We start from the raw sequence: 9,047 nt of genomic DNA, 5'->3' as shown, positions 1-9,047 counted from the left end.
TCGTAATTCGTAATCATTTACTGCGCAGTTTAATCAAGTAATGAATAGCCAACTGGACCAATTCCAGGCACTGGTATCCTTCAGTTTTAGTTGCACTCATCCAATGTGATGATATTTGAGGGCAGGTAAAGTAACTTTGTGTTGGCGACTGTTTATTAATACTCATCCTTCTAAACTTTGCAGACCGAGGCAAGCCACCAGCCCAGCTCAACTTTGGCAGTGCCAGGCCTTTAGGCTTAGACTTCCCCAGATTAATGGGACCAACTAGTCGGATCCAATAAGGAATGGCCACAGCTCAGCCAACTACTTGCGACATTTCTCTTTCCTTCCATAACTTTGTTCGCCGACACACTGTATCCGTTTTGTTGACGTGAAATTCCCAAAACCTATGGCGGTGATAAACCGTACAGTTAGTTTTGTGTCATGCCTGCCTTTTTTCAGCACTACAGAGCGGGAGCGACGTAACTAAACAATGCTCCTTGATCATATCCAGTTGCGTCTTGCTCAATTTGTGTGGGACTGTTTCGACGTAATCCTTTAGCGAGTGTTTAAAGGTGAAGTGAAACATTTGTAGTACGTGGTTAATAGAGAAGTATTGCATTTAAGTTTTGTTCACGTGCATTTTTTACAATCGACCTTTTCGGATGCTCAATATCCAGTTATGATGCGCGTGTTTGTTCGTGCTTTGATTATTTTACCTTTTGAATCACACCCCAATACGAATGTAAACCCCTGAATTTCTCTACTTTATCTGCACGGTGTGTCTCTGTTTGCTTGTTCTTGGAGTTTGTTCTGGTTGGGCTTCTCTGTTGGTGTAGGATAAATAAAAAGAAAGCAACTAAATAAAATTTTGCCTTCACTCCTAACAGAAATTGCCCACGCAGCATTCGACAACGAATGGCAGAGAACGGACTGCGAGGACAGGAGCGCGGAGCTCTCTTTCCAAAAGGCCGAAATCCAGCGGCAACCATGCAAGATGGACCCACAGGGTTGGACGGACGGCGGTGCGACTTCTGCCCCTGATCTTATGGTGCCCAGAGAACTAACAACACCAGGTATGCGAAGACGCACACGGGAAAACACTCATCCAGCCTCGCGCCTTGTTAGCACACCCTCACATGTTCATGAACGGTTGGTTCCACACGGATTGAAAAACGTTTTGTAAGCTTGGTTTTCCAGAAGGTGGAAAATGTCAGGAGTCTGAAGTGGTACACAAAGTTTTCCTCCCGTGGGATAAAGGGGTTACATTCCAAAGTCCGTGTACTACAACTATAGTGAAAATAAACAAACAAGCTGGGCTCAACTGAAGGAACATTTAGTTCGAGCACTCCAAGTTGCAATTAATACATCATTTTTGATATCAGAGAAATGTACCATGCTGAGTTGCTTATTTATATCACAAAATTGTATTTTTTCCTTTAGTTCCGGTTGATCGAGTAGCTCTCACAAAGGCTACAAATTCCGTTTGACGCATAAAATAACCCAAAAAGGTTTGGCTGTTTTAAATACTTGAAGATTTTCTCAAAACATTATTTGTGACACCTAGCTTTAGCTTTAGACTGGCAAATGTGCATTCGAATGTCGAATTAAAACATCTTTTAGAACATCTTCGCAAATTATTAAGTTTCTAAGGTACAAAACGAGTATTTTACGAGCTTATTGAGTGCTGTTTTGTGGAAGAAGGTGGAAACTCTAAGGCAGTGGCCTCAAACTCATTTGAGAGTGGGGGCCAGGTATCCCAGGCCTGAAAAGTCGAGGGCCAACGTACGACGAGGGAGGAGAGGGACCTTGTGCTTCATTTTTTTTTTATGTCAAAGATTTGTTAGTGACATCTTTACATTTGATTTGCTTATAAGCCTGCTGTGGGCCTTGACCTGATGTGATAAGAATATAATGGCTCCGCTCCACCAACATGCTGGCATTTTAATAGAACAAGCACACCGTCGTTCCCGTTGCTCAATCCACCCAGGAATTAATCAAGCTCAAAATGTCTCGAAAAACAATCAGTTAATGTGACAGTTGTTGTTTTCCAGACGATTTTTACCACAACACTCGAACAATTACTTGTATTTTAATCGTAACAGCTTTTTGAAGGTGAGAATCCCGAGCTTCTTCTTATTCTTCTTGCTGTGAGGTCCAGAGAAGGAAAGGCAAAGCCGGGAGAGATGTTGGCCTTCTGTACGGGGCGAGTCGCTACCCGGCCTGGGGAGGGGGGAGGAGCCGTAGGTGGCTAAAAGAGATAGTGTGGAAATTTGGAAACCAGTCTCGTAGCTTTATCTTTGCCAGTTGCTCCTGCTGATTGGTCGCGCCGACGAAATGCATCCTTCAACGAACAGCTTGCGCTTGCGGTCTAGCCGCGGAATTATTGTACATTACAAAAATCTGGCAAGCGAAATATAAAGAGAAACAAAGGGCAAATGAACAGAGATAAGCATAAACTATATGAATACGTTAAAAGAGCAGGGCTACATTTTGAGTAAAAATGAATCGGCGAAATGTGATAAACATGGAGCATGCCATTTCCAGCGCTCTAGACATTGGGAGCGCGACACGTAGCCGGTTGCCTGCGGGCCGCGTCCCAGCAAGTCGTGGGCCGCGTGTTTGAGACCCCTCAGCCTAAGGAGTCAGATGTGGTACATAAGTTTCTTCCACGTGGAAAGTTCTTTAAGTTTTGGTTAGTGCCCTGCACCGAGCAGAAAAGTACACCACAACACAATGCAACGTTTATTTTCTTAGGAAATGGGGGGGGGGGGGGGGGGGGTGATAAAGGAGTTATATTTTAAAGTCGGAGAAACGACAACTTAAATGAAAGTAAACAATCAAGGTGGGCTCTACTGGAAGAACGTTCCTTCCGAGCACTCAAAGTTTCAATTGCTACACCATATTCCTTGACTGATATCCAAAAAATGTACCGTGTTGAGTTTATTAATTAAAAAAAAAAAGTATTTTTTTAGTTTCGATTGATCGAGTGGCTGTCAAAACACTATAAATGATTTTTAATGAATAAAATAGCCCAATAATTTTTCGTTGTTCAAATGATTGAATATTTTCTGCCTGCATTATTTGTGTCGCCGAAGTTTAGCTTTAGACTGGCAACTGTCCACATCATTGTCGATATAGAACCGCGTTTTTCCCTGTTTAAATCGCTCGTAAAATATTCGGTGTGTAACTTAGCGATTTTTCAAGTTTCAAAGCTACGCAACGATTATTCTACGAGCCTATTGAATGCTATTTTGTGTAACATAATAGTCTGTGGGTGTGTGAATGACCCTTCCAGCGCTACTTAATACAGAGTCACAATCATTATGAATGTCAACACCCTATCACCCAGCGCTCCGTACTGGCAGCGTTATGCAGCCGCAGTGTTGTAGGCGTTACCGTAGAAAAGGAAAGATACGTTATTCGCTACTTGTGAAATAAAGGAACGCGTTACCGTTACCGACAGAAAGTAGTGCACGTTACTTTTGCGTTACTTTTTATTTAGAAATTGACGGTAACAGCGTTTTTGTTTTATTTTGGTGTCAGCGTTTTTCGACACTGGAATGACGGGCGCGGACGTTGGAGATTTTCTAAAGTGGGAATTTTTGCGTGGGAAAAAGAGAAGCAAACTTTAGAAAAATATGTAGAATGAGTGCAATAATTAATTACTTGAATCATGTTCTACGTTTCAGCTTAAATCTAGACGCAGCCGACGCTACGAGCTAATGGGACGAATCAACCAGCGGCAAAATCACAAGTCAGTGGGCCATGACTGTTTATAGTTGGTTCATCGAAGATTGAACACGTACAGGAACACGCAGAACACCATGATGGTTCCCTTTTCTCTCTTTCTGGTAATTCCCATCAGCTTGTAGCATCAGCTGCGCCTGGACTTTAGGTAAAGCGATGTATAGAAACTGGCAAAAAATACAGGTGTTCGTTTTTAAATTAAACTTAGGAAGAAAACAAGAAGGGAGGGACAAACACGTTTTCTTCCTCAAGTTTAATTATCCCTACCAACCCTTCTCGTTCTGTGCTAACATCGTTTTTCAAATTTTCGGAAGATGTAATGAGTAACGTAATTACGTTATCTGTTACTTGAAATAACTAACGTTACCCGTAACTGTCTTGGAAAAGTAACAATTACATTACCACGTTACTGAAAAACGAAAGGCGTCACCGGTAACGACGTTACTTGTAACACGTTACCGCCAACACTGTGCAGCAGCGACCGCGGCGGCTTGACTTCCCTTCCGCACTTGGGTAGCAGAACGTGCAAGCCACCACAGCTGCCGCACCATGGGGCTGCCAGAGTCGAGTCTTAAACGACCGCCTGTAGACATTTACAAGCTTTGCGAATGAACCTTTGTAACATCTCAAATGAACGAATGCCCACGTAGGCCGCACCGGCATAATGTAGGTATAATGGACCATGTTCAGAACAATTAAAAATGCGCCGACCTTTCTTGGTCTGTCGTGTCATCCCAACAGACTGGATCGGAGCAGGCTATCTCGACAAAGTAGGTACATTCGACCGTGCCAGCCGCAGAGGTGACACCTCTCCCCAGACCAATATTTCGGACCCACACAAGCAGCCAACGCACCGACAACCGGACAATCACCCGTGCCGCTTCTGTCCTCACTCAAGCTCTTCCGCACAGGATGTCACCATCCACGAGAGGACTCACACTGGCGAGAGACCCTTCAGTTGTGGTGCCTGCGAAAAAACGTTCACGCATAAGGGTAACTTGAAGGCTCATGTTAGAACTCACACCGGAGAGAAGCCGTTCAAATGCAACACGTGCAGCACGGCGTTTAGTTATAAATTCAGCTTGGCGGATCACGAAAGAATTCATACAGGAGAGAAGCCGTACAGGTGAGAGACCTGCAGTAGAGCGTTTGCGGCTTATAGCAATTTATACACTCATCGGAAGATACATGACAAGTGATCGAAACAGCAAGGTGCATCATAGTTGTGGAGGGGATTTAAACGAAATACTGGACCTCCGACGTGTGTTCATTTCATTTGGCGATAGACCTGCAGGGGTTTTACTTGCGAGCAGTGTGTGTTTCGCATGGTTCAAAATGTTTCCGCCTCTTACTAATCGCGTAAACACAGCTAAAAAATGTGAATTTACCTTAGAGTAAGCGACCAGAGTTCTTTTTTGTACACGAAAAAAGAAAATACTTGAAGCCTTGTGTTTCTTTATTAATTTAGAGTCATTAATCACGTGATGCACCTGGAGTCTCTGGGTTGTCTGTAGGGTCACTTATGTCCCTCACAAGTCGGCCTCCTCATGACCATAAACATACGAACTCATAAAATAACTAAGGTCTTGCAACAGCAGCAAGCTTGAATATTGCTAATGTTAGGAAAGTATAAGAGCAACCGAGTAATGAGGACGGGTCAGCATCATTTTTAGATGAGAAATAAAGCTATCCGCGACTTCAACTAACTATAGGTGGCGCCACTCATTTTCCAAGATGGCGGGTTTAGTGAGGGTCAGAGATGCGTGCCGCTGTTGAGCCCGCCTAGTGTGCTGGCTTCACTGAGCGACATAAATTATTTCTGGTAATACAAGGAAGCTAATGTTTTATGAGCGCAGGTTACCCCTTTAACCTGAAAACAAGAACGGTGTTTAGCGTATTTTTTACGGAAGGATGCGCGTTTTAATTCTGGAGCGAAACCGAAACTTACCTCTATTTTGGATTTAATTTCTCGATATAGGCCTTAATTTCGAATTATTTCACGACTCAAGATGTGTCTCACATCGTAATTATTTACTTAGAAAAGTTGTTCGCGGAAACTTTATTTTGTGACATATTGTTCGATCCAGGGTGATATTTGTAGTTGCTGAAAAAATCAGTGCTGATATCTGTGCGTTCTCGCAGCCTTTCTCTCGCTCAGATAATTGTCATGGGAAATAATGACAATTATTCCAGAATAAGAAAATAATTATAATTTTTATAATATGTCCACGAAACGTATAAACTAATAAACGCTGCTCTCACTGCAACAACCCAAAGGCGGAATCCGAGTCAGACAGCTGAAGTGTGTGTGTGTGTGTTTATAGCACCGCGTGACGTGTAGGACTTCATACTACATCCAGTGTGTGACCGTTTGTCTATATTCATAACTATGTCAGAGTTTTCATATGCTAAAAATAAAACAGAATTATACCTTTCTAGAGAGACTATTATTGTTAAATAGCGTATTCTCGCGATCTTGGCGTTAATTGGAGGCATACTTTGCCGCGATTTGTATTAATAATAATAATATTAAAAGTCACATATTTGAATAAGTAATTCTTCAAGTTCTAATATAATTTGTTGCTTATGATCTAATTTTAAACGCTCGAAGAAATATGACAATAAAAACTGTGCTAATTATCATCACTGGTTTCAGTTGCTGCATTTTAATTACCAATAAAAAAATAGTCTAAAATCAATGAAAACATTTTAGCGAATGTGAGAAATCCATGTAAAATTACATTAATTGTCAATAAAGTATATTGTGCTCAAAGTCGCGACTTCTGACAGCCGGCGAAACGCCCAAAGTCGCCGCCAATAACCTTCCAAACCAAATGCCCAAAAATAAAAAAAATAAAAAAAATAAAAAAAATAAAAAAAAGCTTTTTTTTAGTTATTAGTTTTTTCATAACATTTATTTACTTTTGTATTTGCCAATCTCAACCTTTCCAGTTCGAAGGAACGCCTACCTGCTTGCACGTCTGGTCACTGCAGCACGTTTCGTTGGCGTTGGAAGCCGGTGAAACAGTTGTGAGTTTTAATATTCCGTATACGAGCGAACTCAAGCCCTGTGTGTTTGCGTTAGCTTTACGTTTTCTGCACTGCGCGTGCGCGGAGCCCGAAACTGCGGTCTTGGATGGCGCATGGCGATGGGACGCACGCACAACGTGGGGCACGGAACTCTAACGCAAACGCATACCGCTTGCGTTTGCTTCTATGCGCAATACTAAAACTCTCCAGTAAGGTACAATCTCATACCGGCTGCAGCACTACGTTGGGACAGTGAAGAGTCTTGTTTACATTTGGAAACGACATTTCGCGAGCCATGATCGCGAGCAGTTCCGCCATGCCCGCTGAGCAGGAGAGTCGGGGGACCCTCACTAGAGCGCTTCCCGTTTCCGCCGCGGGAGGGCGAGCGTCGAGCTGGAGACGCGAATATTCGAAACTATTTAACACACCAAGCTGGAAACTAATGCTTTGCTCATAGGACTGCAACAGAATATGCATGACCCGAAGATTTAGAAATGTGGTTTAATTTCCTATCTCATTCCGTAATATTCTTCGTCCTTTTCTTTTTGACCAGTTTTTGTATCTGAATTCTGATTACATCACTCAATGTGCTTGCTACATGTAATACTCGTATGTACGTTTTCCTTTTGCATGATTTTTTTTTTGCGCATTCACGAAGACGGTTCTCATCATTTAGGATATTCATACTTTCAGTGCTATTCATTTGGCGTTCATATATACTTCGTTTCAGCGCGGACAATGTTGTGAGCCGGAGGACCAATAAAACAGTGCAAAAAGCGCAAAGCCATAGCGTGCTCTCTGCGCTTGATAGAACTAGCCGGTGGAGGAGCACGCACAGAGAGATGGCGAATACCGGCTACTCCTGTAGTCCTATGAACTGCAGAGAACTCGTCATGGCTTTGTGCCTCTTTTGCTGTTTGATTGGCCCTTCGGCTCATAACATCCGCCACGCTCGGACCTAAGCCTAAACGAGCTATAGTTTCACTTGAATTCGTCAGGCTTTTAAATATTAGAAATTCCTCTTGTAGTGGACGGATCATATGCATGTGTTGTACTAAAGGCATAATTGACTCCATTGTGTATATAGTTATGTATCTAAAAACTACATATGTATAATCCATCTAAATATGTCTTAATCTGCTCTGACTGTACAGTGGTTGTCACTATTGCCTGATGCGCCAGACTTGATGGAGGCGGAGTCCTGTTCCCAAACGTATAAAATATTTGTTCTGACATACAGGGTGTTTCCAGAAAAAAAAACGGGCAAAAGTTCTACTGCAGAAAGTACGCATCGCACAATAAAGAAGCCTGATGCCGTAGTGGTCTGTCAAAAGAAAATTGCTAGAGCTGAATATAATGGGATAATTAATAAATTCCGAGTACTTAAATTGTCAAATATTTGTTTTAAAGGGGTGGTTTCAAAGATAACATTGCTCGGAATCATTGAGAACGACTAAAGGCACCCATGTTATAATGGCATGAGGCACGCTAAGTATTTTAGGGAGTTCTGAAAAAATGCTCAAGTTGGACGCGTATCTCGCTTTCGGTTTGTTATCGGAGAGCATCTCCGCGTGGGCAATCTCGCCCCCCGTGTCTAAAGCGCGCAACGTGCGTGCACCGCCACGCATTGCTCGTGAAGGAGCGTCTTCACTCTGGCACCGATGTCAAAAAGGCGGACCTCATGTGACTGTCCGGAAGCTTTCTTATGTAGACTTCTCTACGCGCGATGAGTGGCGGCGCACGCACGTTCCGCGTCTTACACACGGGGGGCGGGATCGCCGGCACAGAGATGTGCTTCGATAAGAAACCGAAACCTACATACGCGTCCAAATTGAGCATTTCTTCGGAACGTCGTAGAATGCTGCGCGTGCCTCATATCATTGCAGCGTGGGTGTTTTTAGTAGTTTTCGATCATAACAGCAAGATCCTATTTGAAACCAGGCCCTTCAAATCAATAGTGTGCAATTTATTCATTCAAAATTACTTACAAAATTATATTGAACGCTAAACATTTTCATTGATGGCAGGTGCAAAGGGCGTAAGCTGGTTTAGTGGTAGAACCTACGAGCACGAGCATGTCCGTGCTCCCAGCCATATCCACGCAGAGTGCGTGGTCAGGAGATGAAAACGAGTTGGTTGTCTGGTTCGTCAAACGCGTAGCTCCCACCGCACTGTCAACTTCAAGGGGCCGTGCTCCGATGTTGGGTGTTGGGCTTTCTGCACCAGTGGGACCCAAGCACCGGTGTGCCCGTTACAGAAAACATGTAACAAAATAGAGTCACTCGTTA

The sequence above is a fragment of the Ixodes scapularis genome, unplaced genomic scaffold (assembly GCF_016920785.2).
Source record: "Ixodes scapularis isolate PalLabHiFi unplaced genomic scaffold, ASM1692078v2 PGA_scaffold18__7_contigs__length_3171195, whole genome shotgun sequence".
In the NCBI taxonomy this organism is placed as follows: Eukaryota; Metazoa; Arthropoda; class Arachnida; order Ixodida; family Ixodidae; genus Ixodes; species Ixodes scapularis.
The sequence above is the reverse complement of the archived record's forward strand: the minus strand, read 5'-3'. Positions refer to the sequence as shown.